At 42.7% G+C, this 16524-nt stretch overlaps 1 long non-coding RNA gene across 7 annotated transcripts in view; it reads left to right on the forward strand.

Annotated features, from left to right (window-relative positions):
* Positions 1-16524, forward strand: part of LOC106029782 (uncharacterized) — an 81937-nt gene that overhangs the window by 27744 nt on the left and 37669 nt on the right. For 4 of the 7 annotated variants that reach the window (XR_010830181.1, XR_010830183.1, XR_010830179.1 and 1 more), the window contains 9 exons: positions 1855-2060; positions 3720-3825; positions 5010-5107; positions 5927-6261; positions 8630-8722; positions 9299-9381; positions 10983-11041; positions 12058-12392; positions 12594-12715. This is a non-coding gene — a long non-coding RNA (uncharacterized lncRNA). Of the gene's footprint in view, positions 1-1854; positions 2061-3719; positions 3826-5009; positions 5108-5926; positions 6262-7091; positions 7217-8629; positions 8723-9298; positions 9382-10982; positions 11042-12057; positions 12393-12593; positions 12716-16524 lie in introns of all 7 variants that reach the window. The other 3 variants (XR_010830180.1, XR_010830184.1, XR_010830185.1) reach the window with 3 other exon arrangements.

Consider the following 16524-nt stretch of genomic DNA (forward strand, 5'->3'; position numbering starts at 1 on the left):
GATTGGGACCTAGGAGCAAAATGTGCCAGAAGATGAGGACAGGGCAGAGTTCTGGCATCCACCGTTGTGGTTTTCTTCATTGCAAGGGGTGCCAGGATGTACTCATTTATTCCTAATGCAATTGTGACTGCGCTTGTGTTTCTGCGTGTTTGCATGTAATAAAGCTAGGGAAAATTCTTTTGTTTCTGAGTTAAGCCCCAAATTAACATCCAGGACATATCTGGAAAGTCTGCTTATGAGTGTTTCCAGGAATGCTGTAGCCAAAACTGCTGATCCTTCCCATGCTGCTCATGACCCTGAAGACGAGACCTTGTATCTTCTATCTCTGAAAGATCTGGGCCTTCAGAGGGCAGTGACTCAGCCTTGCGAGGCAGCTGAGAGGACCACAGCTGAGCAGCAGGAGCTGTATAGGTACTGCTGGGACAAGGCAAGGCAGGGCGAGGGTCCTGAAGCTGCCCCAAAGCTGACTAGGGGCCGTGAACCCCATGGGAGCACCCACCGCAGCCCTCACCTTGGGAACCAGAGGGGAACAAGGAGGAACACAAGGGCACGAGACCTGGGGAATGAGGGCCTACTTGCTTTCTGGGTACCTGAAAAACTCTCTGAGGTGCTGACAGCAAAGCAAAACATGCCTCCTCCGTTCTGCTCTCGAGCAGAAGTAGGCAGCGCCTACAGGTACGCAGCAGAGGTAGGACGAGCACAAGTACGTGTAGTCACGTCATGGGCAGAGTTAAAGCTGTCGGGGTGAGCGCTTTTGTCAAGCAGCCTTGGGGAAAGATGTGCAGCAGCAGCAATGCCTCTGCTGGAGCTGCGGCTTCTGTCAGCGAGCGCACAGGCGCTTTGCTGTGAGCTCTCGTGCAAGTGGTTCCAGACCCACAAAGCTTTTGTGGTAGGCCGTAGCCTATTTGTCACTTTCATTAATGTGCTCGGCAACGAGTTCAGCGCACCTGCAAGATAAATTAGATGTCTCCTTCCATCACCCAGCGTTACGGGAAGCTGTTTTGCTGATACAATGCAGGGAATGGAAACTTGGCTGGCTGTGGGTCCGGCGGCCCAGACTAGAGTCAGATCAGCAGCGCTGCGACTGGCATGTTATTGTATGGTATTAGGGGAGATGAATGATGGCTATGTTTGGGCAAATCGTTTCCATAGTTTGAGAGAGAAAAGCAGCTCAATGTTGATCCAGATTTAGTGATTCCAAAGTTCTCTGTGGGTTCAGCTGGAAGGCACGTTGATGTGCATTGGATTTTGGTGAGCATCTGCTTGAAAAAGCAGTGTTTTATGATCATCCTGACCCTCTGGGCTCACCTAATAAAGCAGCTCATAAGTAATTTGTAAGTTTTGGGGAGGTTTTAGTCACTCTTTTCTAGCTCATATATATTTTTTAAAATTATAGTATAATTACATGCACACCAATGGTCCGAGAGACTTCTTGAATGCCATTAGGAGAAGCATCATACCCAAACGTTGCCAGTGTTAGCTGAAACTTCAGAAGCCTGAGCCAAACTAAGAGACACAATTTTTCCTTCCTTCCTCCTTCTATTTTTCACCCTTTTCCTCATAACTGCATCTAAAAATACTGTGCCCTGCTTGCCTCATTTGCTAACTAAAACATGTATACCTGCTTGTTAAGCTGTAATTTTAGCTTCACTTTGATTGATAGCTTAAGTAGGGAAGGTTTGAATTTTCATCTTGCGCAGACACATTCAAATTATGTGGCAAGTCTGTCGGATGCATTGCTTTTGTAGTCATCATGCAGACTGGAGCTTCCCAAATGACTGAAAAAAAGTTTAAATGAATTTAACAAATTTTGGTTTCTTCTTTTTTTTCCCTTTTTTTTTTTTTCTGTTTTAGCTAGTGCTTTAATAAGGTCAGTAAAGCGCTGGGCGTTTTGGAGTCGTGACTGCATACCTTCTGAGTGAAGTGCAGCCAAAGCTGCAGCTGCAGCTCCCTTCCTGTACGCGTTGCTCAAAGGGCCTGTGGGAGCCGAGGGCGCAGGCTGCCGGGGCTGCCAGGCAGGACGGCTCCAGCTCCCTTGTTGCTGCTGGCTTGGGCCCAGGGTAAGACCATGTGAGAGAGATGCTTGAGTGGTGTGGCTAGAAAAACGCTGCTTTTAGTTGGGACCCCTAAAAACCGTCATTATCAGAGTCTTTGCTCCAATTGTACACTCTGGAGCATCATGTCAATACTTGAAGAAACAAAGAGTGTTCTTTTTAACATTTTTTATCTTGGTTTGGTTTTCTCTTTTTAACGTCTTCATCACTCCTTGCGGTCAAGAGCTCTGCCTGTCCCTAAAGGGGCTGGATTTGTAGCCACCTGTGTGCACTGCCTGGTGTGGGCTGGCATACCAGGCATGGAAAGCATCTGTCTGGCTTCTGTCACTGATGGCGTGCCTCCTCTGGTGGAAGTGGCAGGGATGGGTTTTAGGAGCAGAGTACTTTGCGATGAATTCAGCCTGGATGGGCTGGGGGCTGTTGTGGTGTGAAGGCCTCCTTTGTACGAAGGCTAGGAAAAAGCAGGGAGAGAAAAGACAAAAGCCAAGCGGTCCAGACTGAGTTTGAAGCCACTGTTCACTTACAAGTACTTCTGAAAAACTAATTCAGAGCAACTCTGTCAGGATAAAAACAGCCCTTTTGGGTCAGGCAGATGCCCTATAGGTATCTATGGCTAGCAGCAAATTCTTACAGAAGGTATACATCCTTCTGATTGTCAGAGGCTTTAACCTCAGCATCCAGACCATCCATGTCCAGCAAACGATGGCCCTACCCTCCATCAACATATTTCATCTCTTGAAATCAACGTAAACTTTTTGCAAACCACAGCATTTTGTGGCAAAGAGTACCAGGACTAATTCTATTCCCCTGGTCAGGTAGTTGCACATCTAGTAATTCATTGTAAGGAAAATGGTTTTCTTTGGCTTTTTTAGACTTGCAGCCAGAAATTGTTACTGAGCACTCTGCGTTTATTTTACTAGCGAGATTATTATTATTTTTGTTAATTGGTGTAGTTAACTCAGCCTCTGTATTGGAGGCAGACTTCCACCCAGCTCTGCTGATGAGAAATCTCAATACACTTGAGATAAAATTAGCTGGGAGATTGTAACCTTTCGTTAGCAATGTGGGTAGTAATATCCTCAGATGGTAAAACCAGATTTGGAAGAGAACATCTGCCCAAGCCTCGTCGTGTGAAAACCAGCATAAAATGAAGCAAGCTTTGAATGACTGTCACTGAACTGGTGCAGTGGAGCCTGAGGGAGTATCTCTGTGTTAGCAAAGACTAATTTGTTGCATCTTGGTTTGGGTTTGGTTGGGTTTTGTCATCTTTAGATGTGCTTTTGCTTTCTGTGAGTATGCTTCAGTCTCTCTGGGTACACAGTTGATGTTTCCTCATGTGCATCTTCAGATTCAAAAGTCATGCAAGTATTAAATCCTGATAATAAGCGGGTGAAATCACAAGTCAGTTCATTTCCCTGCCTCCTTTTCTTTGTAATCAGAAGATGAAGTCATTCCAGAAAATGCAGAGGAGGCTCTGCTATCCGTGGCATACTATGCCTACAGTAAGCACACGTTTTAAATCACAGTTCTAGAGCTTATTTATACAGCCAAATGTCATGTGTTTAAAAATAATGAGTTTATTCAGAAAGAAACATTTCCCCCAAAGTGATTAATTAATGGAAGGAGACTCATTCTCAGTGTAACAGCCAGCAAAAATTATTCCAGGCGTTCTCTTGAAGTTGATTACCTGTTGGAAAATCTGTTCATGCCACCAAGTCGATCCAAGTTCAACAGCTAGAAATAATGAAGCAATCATATATAGCAAGAAACGGTAAGTTTTTCATAATTGCTTGTGCATTTCATTGTAACGCGTCAATCAGATTCAAAGACAGCAAACTGGTTTTTGAAGTTTAAAGTTAAAAATAACAGAGTTGAGGCAAACAGTGGCCTTTCTGGCTACTGATGGGGAGACGTCATTTGTCTTACGTCCATAAAAAGATCTGAGATCCAGTAGTGTCAAGATGGTTTTCGCAGTAAAATGGTTTACTTTTTACTAATGTGTACGTGGAATCAGGAAAAAGCAAGTGACAGTGACATTGGTAAAAACCACGTGTATGATTTGAGACTCACTCAATGTCATAGTTGCCGACTCTTCAGCACCTTACCTCAGATCATATTTAGCGTGAAAGAAAATGGCTATGCCATTGAGCACTATCACAAAATTGCAATTGCTGCTGTTCAAGGCGTTCACCGGAGCTGCAAAGCCCAGGCAGATGCACACGGATGCTCTGGTCAGCCCCGAAAGCCTCCTCAGTGCTCCTCACCTGGTATTTCAGGTCGCACATGGGTGCAGGCTCGGATGAATGATCCACAGTGGACTGCTTTGCTGCGCTGTGACTGCAGCTCAGTATCCCTCCCAGTGCCGCTTGGTCTTTGCTCCCTACTTGCCGAGTTTCATAATGGAGATATAAAAACACATTTCACAGTGAAACTTGGCAAAGTGACAGCCGAGAAATCATTTTTCCCTAGTAATTTTAAATGTATCGGTTCAGTCGCTGCTCAGATATTCTAAGAAACAGAGGATGGGGGAATAATGGAATTTAAGAAGCTTGATGTCTCAGGTTGGTTCTGATGGGGAGATGTCATTTGTCTTTTGTTCATAAAAAGATCTGAAATCCAATAATTTCAAAATATTAATGAAATGCTACGTAAGCATCAAATGAATATATGGCTAGGGCTGGGATTGCTCTTTTCCAGTGGATTCATGGCATGTCTTGTCTGGTAAAAAAAAAAAAAAAGAAAAAAAAAAAGAATCTAATTGTAGGTATTTATGCAGTTGACGGACCAGAAAAGCTCCAATGGAGTTACTCTTGTCTCTGAAGTAAATTAACTGAACTTTGTAACACTTTCTAATTACATATTTACTCAAGGAACTGTTCTGATCTTCAGGTTAAGTACTCCAAGATTTATAGGAATGTTTATTCTTTTTTCTTTTTTCCTTTTTGTTTGTGCAAGTACCAAATTTATGATGCCAGATTTATGAGGAAATTCAAAACTATGCTTGACCATGCATTATCAGCTCATTGTCCTGGTGTGCATTTCCACTTGAAAAGGTAAAATCCATGTCAGCCACACAGGAACTTGCAATTGCTTGGGAGCGGTTTCTTTGGCTTTTACCATAAGGTTATTTGAAAGACATTCCAAATATTAAATGTTGTTTAATTGTTGTTCAAATATACCTACATAATTTCCTTTGAAGGACGGACAACTTGCAGTTGTATAACATCAAGTAAAGACTCTCCCTAAATAAGTGTGTTTGTGTGGCCAGGGAAAGTGAGGTGAAAAGATGCCAGATGTGGTTTGGAAAAGCAAGAAGCAGGAGCTGGTGGGACCCGGGCTGGTGGTGGGGCAGTGCAGGGAGAAGATGGAAGCTGAGGAAGATTGTACATATTTAATATCTTCAGAGGACCAAAATCCTTCTAGGGGAAGTACAGAATAATTTCCTTCTGTTCCATGGATCTAATCCTATTTCATGCGTTTTCTAAGATCAGAATCCAGCCCTGTGTGACAAAGAGGTTTGTTTTTGAGATATTTTTAACTTGTGTGAAAAATGTGTCATTTTTTGTTTTCTGGTTGTGCCTGCAAAACTGGAAGATCCTACTGATTCACACTGCGGTGAGGCACAGCAGCATTTGTTTGTATTCTGAGGAGGGGGAAGCGAAACAATCACACATTCAAGGGAAAACATGCTTAATGAATCCACACATATTAATTTGCCACCAGTAGAGATCCTTAGCCACAAAATGGATCATTACTCATGCAGAGAAGATGACTGAAAACTGTAAAATGCATGTTCTCTGCAGTAAGCATCAAATGAGACAATGGCATGCAGATTTCTGTCATTTATGGTGCTCCACTTTATTGTTTTCTAGGCTTGTACCTGGTGAGAAAGGAAAGACCCAAGAGATGGCAAAGAGTTCCCTCCATTTCATCTGCCCAGTTTTTTTGGTATTGTTTGAATAAAAGAAAACATCTCAGGCAGATGTTTTTTGCAGCCATGCCATTCTTAAAATACACAAGAAATACACAATGAAGACCAGCAGTGGAAAAAAAGACTACAGCATACACTTGAATATACAAAGCATTATTTTTAACTGCTTTTCCAAAAAGACTGTGATTTTAATAATAATCTGCTTTGTTGAAGCATCTCTCAGATGAGGACTTCAAATTGTGGTAGACAAATTGTCTCAACATGTCTGTGGAATAGGTAAGTACTATTAATCCCATTTTACAGAGGGAGAAATCTGAACATCAGAGAGCTGAGAGCACTGTTTTCCAGCTTTGGTGTTACAAAATGACTGTCAGAGTTAACAGTATTGTATTAAATTTCACCCCCTAAGTCCAATTTAGTCTTCTGCCTTTCCAGCAGAAGGTTTGTTATAACTTCAGCTTTTCCAGTCACAGGCTGTAAACTGGGCAAAGGCAGGGATGGGTGGGAGAGATGGCCAGTCATTCCTGAAATGAACAATGTGCCTCGGAAGTTAATTATAAGCTCCTCAGTTAAACATGTCATAAAAATGTCAGACTGGATGTAGACTGCTTTCTTAAAGTTCTTCAACCTGAAACTGTTTAACCTACCACAGAGCATGGGCAAATTCCCCCCAAACTTATGGCCCTAATAATATTAGTGTTTCTTTCTCTCTCTCTCTCTCTTTTTTTTTTCTCTCTCTTTTTAAAATCACATGCATGCTAGGTATTGATTACTGGGAACATGTAGTCATCAGCATTACTTCACCCAGTGTCCCTGACAGATACTTCAAATATACGAGGGCTTAATGAGAAAGTCAAGTTCGTGATGAAAAGAGAAACTTAAAAGCACGGCAGTCTGTGAAGGGTAAAAGTCTAAAAGAAATTTCCAGTTCCTGCTGGAAGGGTATATACTGAGGTAGACTTGCTCAGTGGGTTGGAGATGCACTTTGATATTTCTTAGGTACTCTGTTGCTTGAAAAAGACAAAAAACTGTTGTTCTGGATACCTTAAGCTCTATTAATGCCTGTCAGGCTAAAACCAGCTTGTTCTTTGCCACGTTTATGACAGCTTCCCCAAGCTGAACTCGGAGCTGCAGACTCACTCCATGCTGCCGGTGGTCCCAGCCTCCACCAGTGAGAGGAGCCCAGAGGCTGCCAGCGCATCCCCAAAGGGAGTGGGCAGAGACTTGCACTGTGAGCATCCTCAGCAATACTGCTTTAATGAGGGGTAGAACTGGGGACAAAGAGAAGAGCCCTTTTCTCTCCCTACCTGTGTTGCTCATTCCTCATTTAACGTATGCATGAAAAGTTGGGAATAGTTCCTCTTTGGAGTCAGGTTTTACTCGCATGAGAATTACTTAGTCCTTGTATAAAATCAGCTATGTTAATAATTGTTGTCCTTGCCCACACTTCACTCTTCTGTAGAGATGAACAGGGAAGCTGAGCAGCAGGACAGTAGTTTTGAGTGTTCATTCTCCAATATTTGGTGCCTAAAAATGAAAGTCAACACGTTACAAGTTAGTGGGAGGCGTTGCCGTGTCTTCAGATTTTGTCAAAGAAACTCCTAAGGAGACAAATGAAAGAATAATTTTATTTTGAATGTGTAATCTCTTTTATGACTAATTTAAGTCTCTAGCACTTTTTTTTTTTTTTGGAGCTGTGTAGTTCATTCCAAAGTATGCTAATGCAAAGACACCAAAAACGTGAAGGTGAGCCATTAGCTCATTAATACTAGTAGAAGAAAATAAAAGAATTAGCAAACTCCTTGATGGGCAGCCACATCCAAAACAAATGCGATCTCAGTGGAATTAGATGTGCTGCTAACAACAAGAACCTGTGATAATACAACATTTTAAAAATATATATTTCATAAATGGAAAAAATGAACCAAAGAGGCTGCTGGTGCAGCTTTCAAGAAGCTGGACTGCTCAATGACACATTAACATCACACAAAGGTAGCGTGTGCGAACAGGGACTGCAAGCACGGAAGCTTCGGTGTCCCTCTAACAAAGCCTGATAAATGCTAGCTCTGTGCACGTGCATGGCAAGTTACCAGGAGCTCAGTGAAGTCCTGTGCTCAGAAAGCCTTGTGCTGGGAAGGAAAAATGAGCTGGGAAGTAATAATGATAACAGGATTCAATGAGGTAGATGCAATTCACATTTCTTCAATTGATCCTGGCCCGCAACACCAGCACTGCTTGGCAGAATGTGATGCAGAAGGAGCTTCTCAGAAGTTCATTTTGACACTCAAGCTGATCTACAGCTAAAACAGGACATTTTTTTTTTTCTTGAAAGTCATATTTACACTGTACCTAAATGAGGTGAGTACTTCAAAACACTTGTCTATGAGAATTAGTACTTTGGAGAGGGATTTCCTGGTCATTTATAAAACCTCTGAGTACATTTGTGCCCTTCTGGCTTACTGTCAAGAAACCTGGGTAGTGCTGAGCTCCATGCAAATATGTATTGGTGGCAAGCCCGTAGGAGCCAGAGAATAGCAAATATTGACCCTTTTGTGTCAACAGAAAAGCAAAGTGCAGAACTGGCTGTGAGCAGATCAGTTTTCATTTTCAAAATAAACATTTGGCATATTCTTTCTGTTTTCAGCTCAACTCAATGCGTTGATGCTAAGAGGCTGAAATCCCTGTTCCTGCAGCTTGCCTCTATGTAAGAAATTGTCAACGAGTCATATTTTCTGGGGTAGGTGGCACGCACTTATTTTTCTTCTGACCTCCAGTGCCATCTCTCACACTGTCTTATGTAACTTCTTTGTGGCATGCTTCTTTACCCTTTGGGTGCTCTGGAAAATGCCCTGCAAGGCTTGGGCACTTCTGACGGTGATCTAGAGCTCCAGTGTGCAGATTCACTGCACTTCCCTGCACCCTTTGGACAAGAAACGTATGCAAGTTACTGTGAGTCACTGTTACTTCAGTTAGGTTAAGGCAAAATGCAATCCAAATTATTCATTTACAATGTACTCAGTAGGCAAAACAGTCAGAGGTATTTACGTGAGAATGGAATAGTTCAGATGGAAGGGACCCACAAAGATCATCAAGTCCAACTGCAACTTAGGTGGAAAAAACGTGCACGTGTGCTTGGACCTCTGAGATCTCATCCTGATGTGCCCTCTGGCTGGTGGTCTCCTGACTCACCCCTCTCTGGGGGCTTTGCCACCTCCTCCACGGTGGCCATGGAGATGCTGGTGGGGTTGCACAGTGGTGGGGGTTAGGCCATCTGTCTGTGCTGAGAGTTACCTTTATTTTTTGCTGATGACAGGCTGTCTTTCACTGGATCATTTCTTTCACCCTGTGGACCATGAGGCTGCACAAATGCTTGAGCTGACACCAGCAAAAGGGCAGGTAAGGGCAGGATGGGACCGCTGTCCTATCCTGGCTTAACATCTCTCTGAAATCATGGCCTCACTGTGAGCATTTCTGCCTGAAGCATCTCCTCGTTTAGAGCCAAATATTTGGTGCCCATCTGTTTGTATCAACGTAGCTACTTGATGCAAGTGTCTAAATGAGTTAGGTGTATGTAATTGCTGACTGGCTTTTGATAGAGAGCAGATGTGACAGTGATTTGCCACTTTGGGACAGCTTTTTTTCCAGGGACACAGTGATAGAAATCTCAGAGGTGTGGGAGCCAGCTGCAGGATGAGTTTCAAACTAAACGTGGGGCTTGAACTCTCTGCCTAACCCCGGAGACCTTCCCCTCCAAATAGATGTGAAGTGCGTTGGCAGCTGCAACACACTGAAGCTTGCACAAGGTTATGCTGCTGTCTACTGAGCAGTGAAGGGGCATACACATCCAAACACAAGCATGAAATCCTTGCAAAATAGAAATTACATTTCACTGCTCTGCATGTGATTTATTTGCCGGTCACCCAACCAGCACAACTTTAAATGCTCGCTTTGTTTTCCCACTGGACAAAGACATTGCATTGCTTATTCCTATGTAATTAAGAAGTCCAAAGCAGGTTATTTTTCTTGATCATCTTTCCATGGGTTGTTGAAGTCGCATGGGTTCCTAAATCCTCTTCTTGGGAAAATCTGGTAAATCTGTTTGTTTTGCCATCTAGACAATACCCACCAACATCATAAACGAGCTTTGACAATGACACCTATGGCACTATGACATGCAACATGATGAGAAAATGTGTGATTTGAACCTGAAGGTGAAAAAATATTAAGGGTACCATGAAGATCATAGTTTCCTCTAATTCCACATTAAATGGTTGACCTCAAAAAGTGTTGATCGAAAACAAAGGTGAAACGTGTTGCAGTCATAGAGCGTGGCAGGAAAGGTTTGGAGAGAAGTGTTGCTGGAACGGCAGCCCTCAGGAGGCTTGTTCAGGTTCAGAGCAAACCAGCAGATGCACAAACCCACTGTGTTTCCCCCAAATCGGGCAGGGTAGGCAACTAATGGAGCGATGGCTATATACGAGGCAGGGCGAGTCAGAGGTCCAAACTAGCAATAACTCTCAAACAACACAACTTATATGCACAGGGAGACAAATATATCTCAGTGACGTATGTGTTGTGGGGGCTTTGGAAAATAAATATGAAATGTCCAGAGCATGTGAAATGGAAGAAGGTGTTGCAAGAGAACCAATTTCGCCTAAAATCGTACCAGGTAACAGCCCAAAAGCCAAATCAGATCACTGCTGCCTCTGTTTGGGCAGAGCCCTTCTGTTGTGGGTCTTACAGGTTAGCAAATTTCCAATTAAGTAACTTTTATCTATTTTAAACAAGTCAAAGTGAAAAGGCAAATGCTGGCCCAAAGGGTGCTGCTGCATAAATGAAATACTAAAGACAGAGAGAGAGAGAGAGAGAGAGAGAGAGAAGTCACAGGGAATTAAATCAAGATTCTGGTGAAGCCATAACCTGCATTGCTGTAACTGAGAAAACTGAGACCTGAACAAATGTTGAAAAAAATCTTATTTTCTTCTTTCTTTGCAAAGGTTCAGCTAATGAGTGACTCAGCCTTACATAAGAAAAGTCTGGATGGGGCATAATAAATGTGAGTCACTATTATGAATTTTCAGATTTTCTGTGGAACTCTTTTCCTTACAGGGTCTTTGTATTGGGAAAGGGAAAGGAAAAGGGAGAAGGAAAAGGAAAGATTTTCATCAAAATTCCTGTGGCTATAAATACAGATGAGATTATGCAAACCGCAAGTAAATGTCATTTGCCTCCCTTTGCAAAGGAAAGTGTGGAAAGAGGGTGGTAAGAGAACATACAAGGCAATCTTCACAGGAGAAGCAAAGTGTAAGACTGTGGTGAAAAAAGACCAGACATACTACAGACATGGGATTTGTTCAGAAACAACAACAAAGCAGTGATTTCCATTGCTCCAGCCTCTTGGAAAAGGATCGACTCTGTGGCCCTTCGGCATCTGATGCGTGAGGCTCGCAGCGATCACGTGTATTGGAGGATATTGTTCCTCAGTCATGCAGGCATTTGCCAGGTCACCTTTGCACTCTGATGGAATGGCCACCCATGTCTGAACACTGCATCGTAAAACTGATGCTCCCAGCCCAGAAATATTTTATGGAGCCAGAACAGATGATCTATATTGCTTTTGAAGACTGTTTATCTATCTGAAAGCTTTGGAGGGTGATAACCCTCTCAGCTCTTTTGTTCTAGTACTCTCCAAAAGCTCTGTAATTTTTCCTTTCCTTTTCAGTCCCCACATTTGGGACTTAGAATATCTCTTTGTGTTGGAAAATAATCATAAAATAGCTTGGGTCACAGCTGAGTCATTCTCTAAAGTTTGTTGATTTAAAAAAAAAAAAAAAAAAGCCCGTCCTGACTGTCCAGCTAACAGAAATCTGTTCTCCTTGGATTGGGTGATTCCCATTTAATTTAATGTGCAATGTGTTTAACAAATGATTAAATGTTTCTTTTATGCACCAAAGCTGATGCCAAGTTTTACTTGTTTTCCTTACTGAAATAACAAATCTCTTGGGGTCAAATGGCTGTTGCTTTTGGTTTTGCCCTCCTCATAGATTAAAAATGATGGTCTTGTTCTTACAGGAGAGCTGACTGTGGCCATGCTCAGCACTTCTAAGGATCAGGCCTGCACAAGTCACCTCAAATTAAAATTCCTTGTCTGAAAGCAGCTCTGGAAAGTCAATGGCAAACGAATCTGTTATGAAGAATATAAACACCTGGCAACAAACGTAGACAAGAGAGGGTAGCAGTGAAATGCAAAGCGCCATTCAGAGGATCCTGCAACAGGCTTCACTCTTGGTTTCTGCTTGCTTTCTCTCTCTGAAGAGCAGATGAAAATGTATCTAGTGAAATGAGGTTCCTAGAAAGAAGCTCAAGTTCCAGATGGCTGATACCATGCAAGCACCAGCTGTGAGGAGGTAAAAAAGTCTGCTTTTAAAAAGAAATAGGCAATGCCAACCTACTATTGCTGCACTTAGGGGTTGTATCTCTGCTGCACTCAACTGGCCTTAAGGGCCATACATGTCCAGGGTCTGCACATAGCCCCTGGTATGAGTATTCTCCTCCTGCTTGCCACTAGAGCATCTAGCGCACACCAAAAGAAATGTTATTTTTTTTAGATGTTGAGACCTTTGTCAAGCGATACCAAGGAGCAGCCAGTAGTCACCTGGGCACTGGAAACATTTTCCATGACACCAAGAGCTCACAACTCTACGAGAGAATGCATGGCGGTTTCTAGAAGGTGAGAGGTTGCTTTATCCAGATTTCACCACATTTTAAATACCTGCAGTTGTTGCTCTTATGTACTGACAAAATGCTTTAAGCATGGTGTACAGGGATATGCTGTTCTTTGGGGATTAGCTGGTGGGGCAAGGAGCAGGGAAGGGGAGGGATGGGCAGCAGGCAGGGGCTGTTTTTGAGCAGAAGCATCTGTCTGTGGCCTGAGAGACACACGGGGAGGGAGGCAGCACGGGCATGACGTACCATGCTGGCAGTGGTACAAGGGAGAGGAGAAAGCAGGAACCTTTCTGAGCCTTTAGCTCACAGGTCTGTTCCTGATGCTGCTGAGCCTTAAGAAGTCAATGTCTTGGTGCTGGCTGGACCCACACCTCCAGGTGAGCACAGACCCTCGTATGTAATCGCAGGTGTGACAGGGGCTCTTTTGTGTCTCTACTAAACACAGCTCAGCTGTGGGGGAAACTGGGTTCTCTCTGAGTTACCAGATTTGCTCACATTAGCTTGCTGCAAGACTATTTCATGCTACCAAACGATCAAAGGTACTGGACAGGCTCCAAAAGGAGAGCAACGGAGATGAGTGGGATTGTGCAGTTCTCTTGCTGCTGTTATTGTTGTCACAAAAAATGCTCCTGTTTGAAAGAACGTGCTTCCACTCTCCCCAGTTCATATTAGATTGCCTGAAAAAAAGTGAGTTTTTGAAGAATTGCACATTGCATAGAGCAGAACATGCCTTCTTGTTCTTTAAAAAAGGTTTTCTTTGTTGTTCCCTAAATGGAATAACTCATTTCAGTGTTTTCAAAACAAAACTTTACCTTTCTGTTTTGACACAGTACTGTTAAGCATAAAGATTCACTTTTTTTTTGTTTGTTTTTTTTAAGGAAACTTAAAAGCATTTGTAATTCTAACCCTTTTACTTTGAACTAAATGTTTCAGGCTGGCTGCGCTGAAATAATGTCTGCTTTTCCTTTTTTGCATTGTTTAAAAAAAATCATTTTTATTCTGACTGAACACATTCAGCTCCCTTCTGCCTTTGGTTGGAAACTTAAAGCTAATAGTATTTGCCAGGTTTAAGTGAAAATGCGTAAATATTCCTTAGACACTGGGTGAGATCTTTAACTGGCTTTGAGCATTGTAATCCTAGTGAAGTCAAAGGAACCAGACTGATTTATACCAGATGTTTATCTGGACCTCCAAGGGGAATGTAATCAGTATCATGGATTAAATTTGCCATTAATACGCGAAGATCTGTTTACATCAGCAGAATTACATCTGTGCTTCCTCACAGATAGATTTTGTCCAAGTCTCCACTACTAATGCTGTCATCCTTGCGCTGTGGGTTGTAGTTCAAACCAGTAACAGACACCCAGGAGGCTTTTGCTGGAGAAATGCTTCAGCCTTCGGGCCTGAGATTTACACCAGTGTTCGTGCAATCCTAGATTTTAAACAGTTTGTTGTCAGCTGTTCATTTTATGTGTGAAGACCAGAATGAAACAAAATGAAGGGGAAGATGATTGTTTGAATTAAGATATTTTTTTAACAGATGGACACAACAGTAAAGATTTATTTTTTTTTTTTTCTCCAAAGGAGTGTTATACAACAGGGATAATTTGTATGGCCACCAGAATGATCACTGGTATGAACCAACTGGTGGGGAAATACTTCTTGCACTCACATAAGCAGGAAAACTGTTGCAGCTTGGAAAATAAAAACTCTGATTTATGAGCATGAAGGACTTGAAGTCAATATTTTGCTCTCCTTAGTTTTTCTCTAGTGACTTTGACAGTTCTGGGTTTGAGGAGATGCAGATTTTCAGGCTGGCAGGATGCAATGGACTAGCTGATTTCCAAAGCTGTCACTGGTCTTTGATTTGTATGTTCAGTATTTTCCTTTTTGGACCAGTTAGTACCATTAACCTCTTGCCTGTCCTGGCTCGGTATGCAGCAGCCTGTTGTCTCCAGGGAAATCTGGGGAGGGCTCTTTTCTACATCTTCTAGAAGAGGCCACAGTCCCACTTCTGTCTTGCCCCCTCGCGAGTGAGTTTTAAAACCCAGAGAGACAGTAGAGTTGTGCCTGGACCTTGTGTACATGTTAAACCCCATCCTAAACTCGTGTTGAATCTGTGTTTGTAGCAGGTGAGGCACCGAGTGTCTCACTTGGAGCTGGTGGTGCTGGCGAGGGTGGTTCTTGCCTGTTTGAGTTGCACAAGCCTTTCTTCCGCTGTAGCAGTCAGCCCTTCTCTGAATCAATGTCAATTATTTACATGCTTGAAGTGATTTAAAATGACGAGCACAGAGGAAACTGTCTAGGATTTATAATTTGCTGTGAACTATTTCAGCTATTTTTAGCAGGATCACATGGAAACATCCTGATGGTTTGGGTTATCCATGAAATAAGTATAATCACGCTTACTTATCTTGCAGGGAGATCCTTCTGTGAGAAGAACTAACTAGCATCCAGCCATATAATTGATATAGAAAAGTAGGTGAACGCTTTTGGGTTAGATTTTATTTGAAAAATTTAGAGCTGCTGTTCAAGACAATTTTTTGAAATGTTCAGCAAAACCAAGAAGGATTTGGGGTCTTGTTGTTGCTGTTCCTGGAGTGCTTCTGTTCCTGTATTCCTAGGGAACAAGAGAGCCCTCTGGCATAAATTTCTTTTTCATCCCTGTTTTATCTATTGGTTTTCCATTTCCTCTTTTCTCTGTACCATCCACCTCTACTGAGCAAACTGAATGCTGAGACTTTACCAAGGCAAACCAAAGAGTAAGAGGCAGACCTACAAGCTTTGGGATTATTTAATGTTAAGCTGTTATCAGGGTAGGTTTTTTAAAAAAAGAGTGTTTTCCTAACAGGCCTGGTACATCAAGAATTTCTGGCTGAATCAGTAAATTCCTGCAGGGAGATGTTAATCCTTTATGTAGTGTTTGTTTTAGCTTCTCCTTACCAGATCATATTGCTGGTATGCAAGGAGATTGCTGTCATATGGCCCTCGATAGCTGCTTCATAGGGGAGTTCTGCAGCTCTTAGGTAGGGAAGTTGTATGTTTGCTTTTAGTGACAGCTACACCCCTTGTCGTTTGTTCACAGGAGATTGTTTTACCTGTAAAGCCGTTTATGTGGGTAATATTTTTCCAAATTCTTCAACTATGATACCAGTACTAGGGGAACCAAATTTTCTCATATTCACTCTCTTTGCTTAGGTAAACCACTTGCTGAGATGAAACATGGATGTGAATCTGGAGTAACTTTGGGGAGTTTTTTTTATAGCAACACAATTTTAGAGAAATAGATACTGGAAATGCTACGTTGCTCTGCCTGCCTCTGCATCTTGCTTAAAGAGCAACAAGAGGACCCTAGGAGAGAACACTGCTGCAGTGGGATGGGGAGCTGAAGTTTTCTGGTGTGGGCGGATAGCTCTGTGGATTTGCAGCACTAACATAGATATTGGATGAAAATGAATTTTAGTCAGCCTTGTAAGTATTCTCACAGTTCCTGCAACCCACACGGGGTCGTGACCCTGAATTTGGGAACGGCTGGGCCAGTGCTCAGTGCCTGGGGAATGGCAGTGTCTCACGCCACCCTGGGCCAGCCTTTCCAGTGGCTTGTAGGTGATCTGGCACAATTTGTTGAGACTTTTTGATGCAGTGCAGACTGGGCTAGAAAACTCTTACTGTTGACCTCACAAAGTTACAAACCTTAGCTGGCCTGAGGAAGCAGACAGCAGAGGTGAAGATGCTGCTCCTGGTGCAGGTGACCCTTTGATTTTAGAAAATTCTGTTTGGCCCTTGTGGTCAGAGCTTTTAGGATAAATAATG

Source organism: Anser cygnoides, chromosome 3, assembly GCF_040182565.1.
Source record: "Anser cygnoides isolate HZ-2024a breed goose chromosome 3, Taihu_goose_T2T_genome, whole genome shotgun sequence".
Taxonomy (NCBI): domain Eukaryota; kingdom Metazoa; phylum Chordata; class Aves; order Anseriformes; family Anatidae; genus Anser; species Anser cygnoides.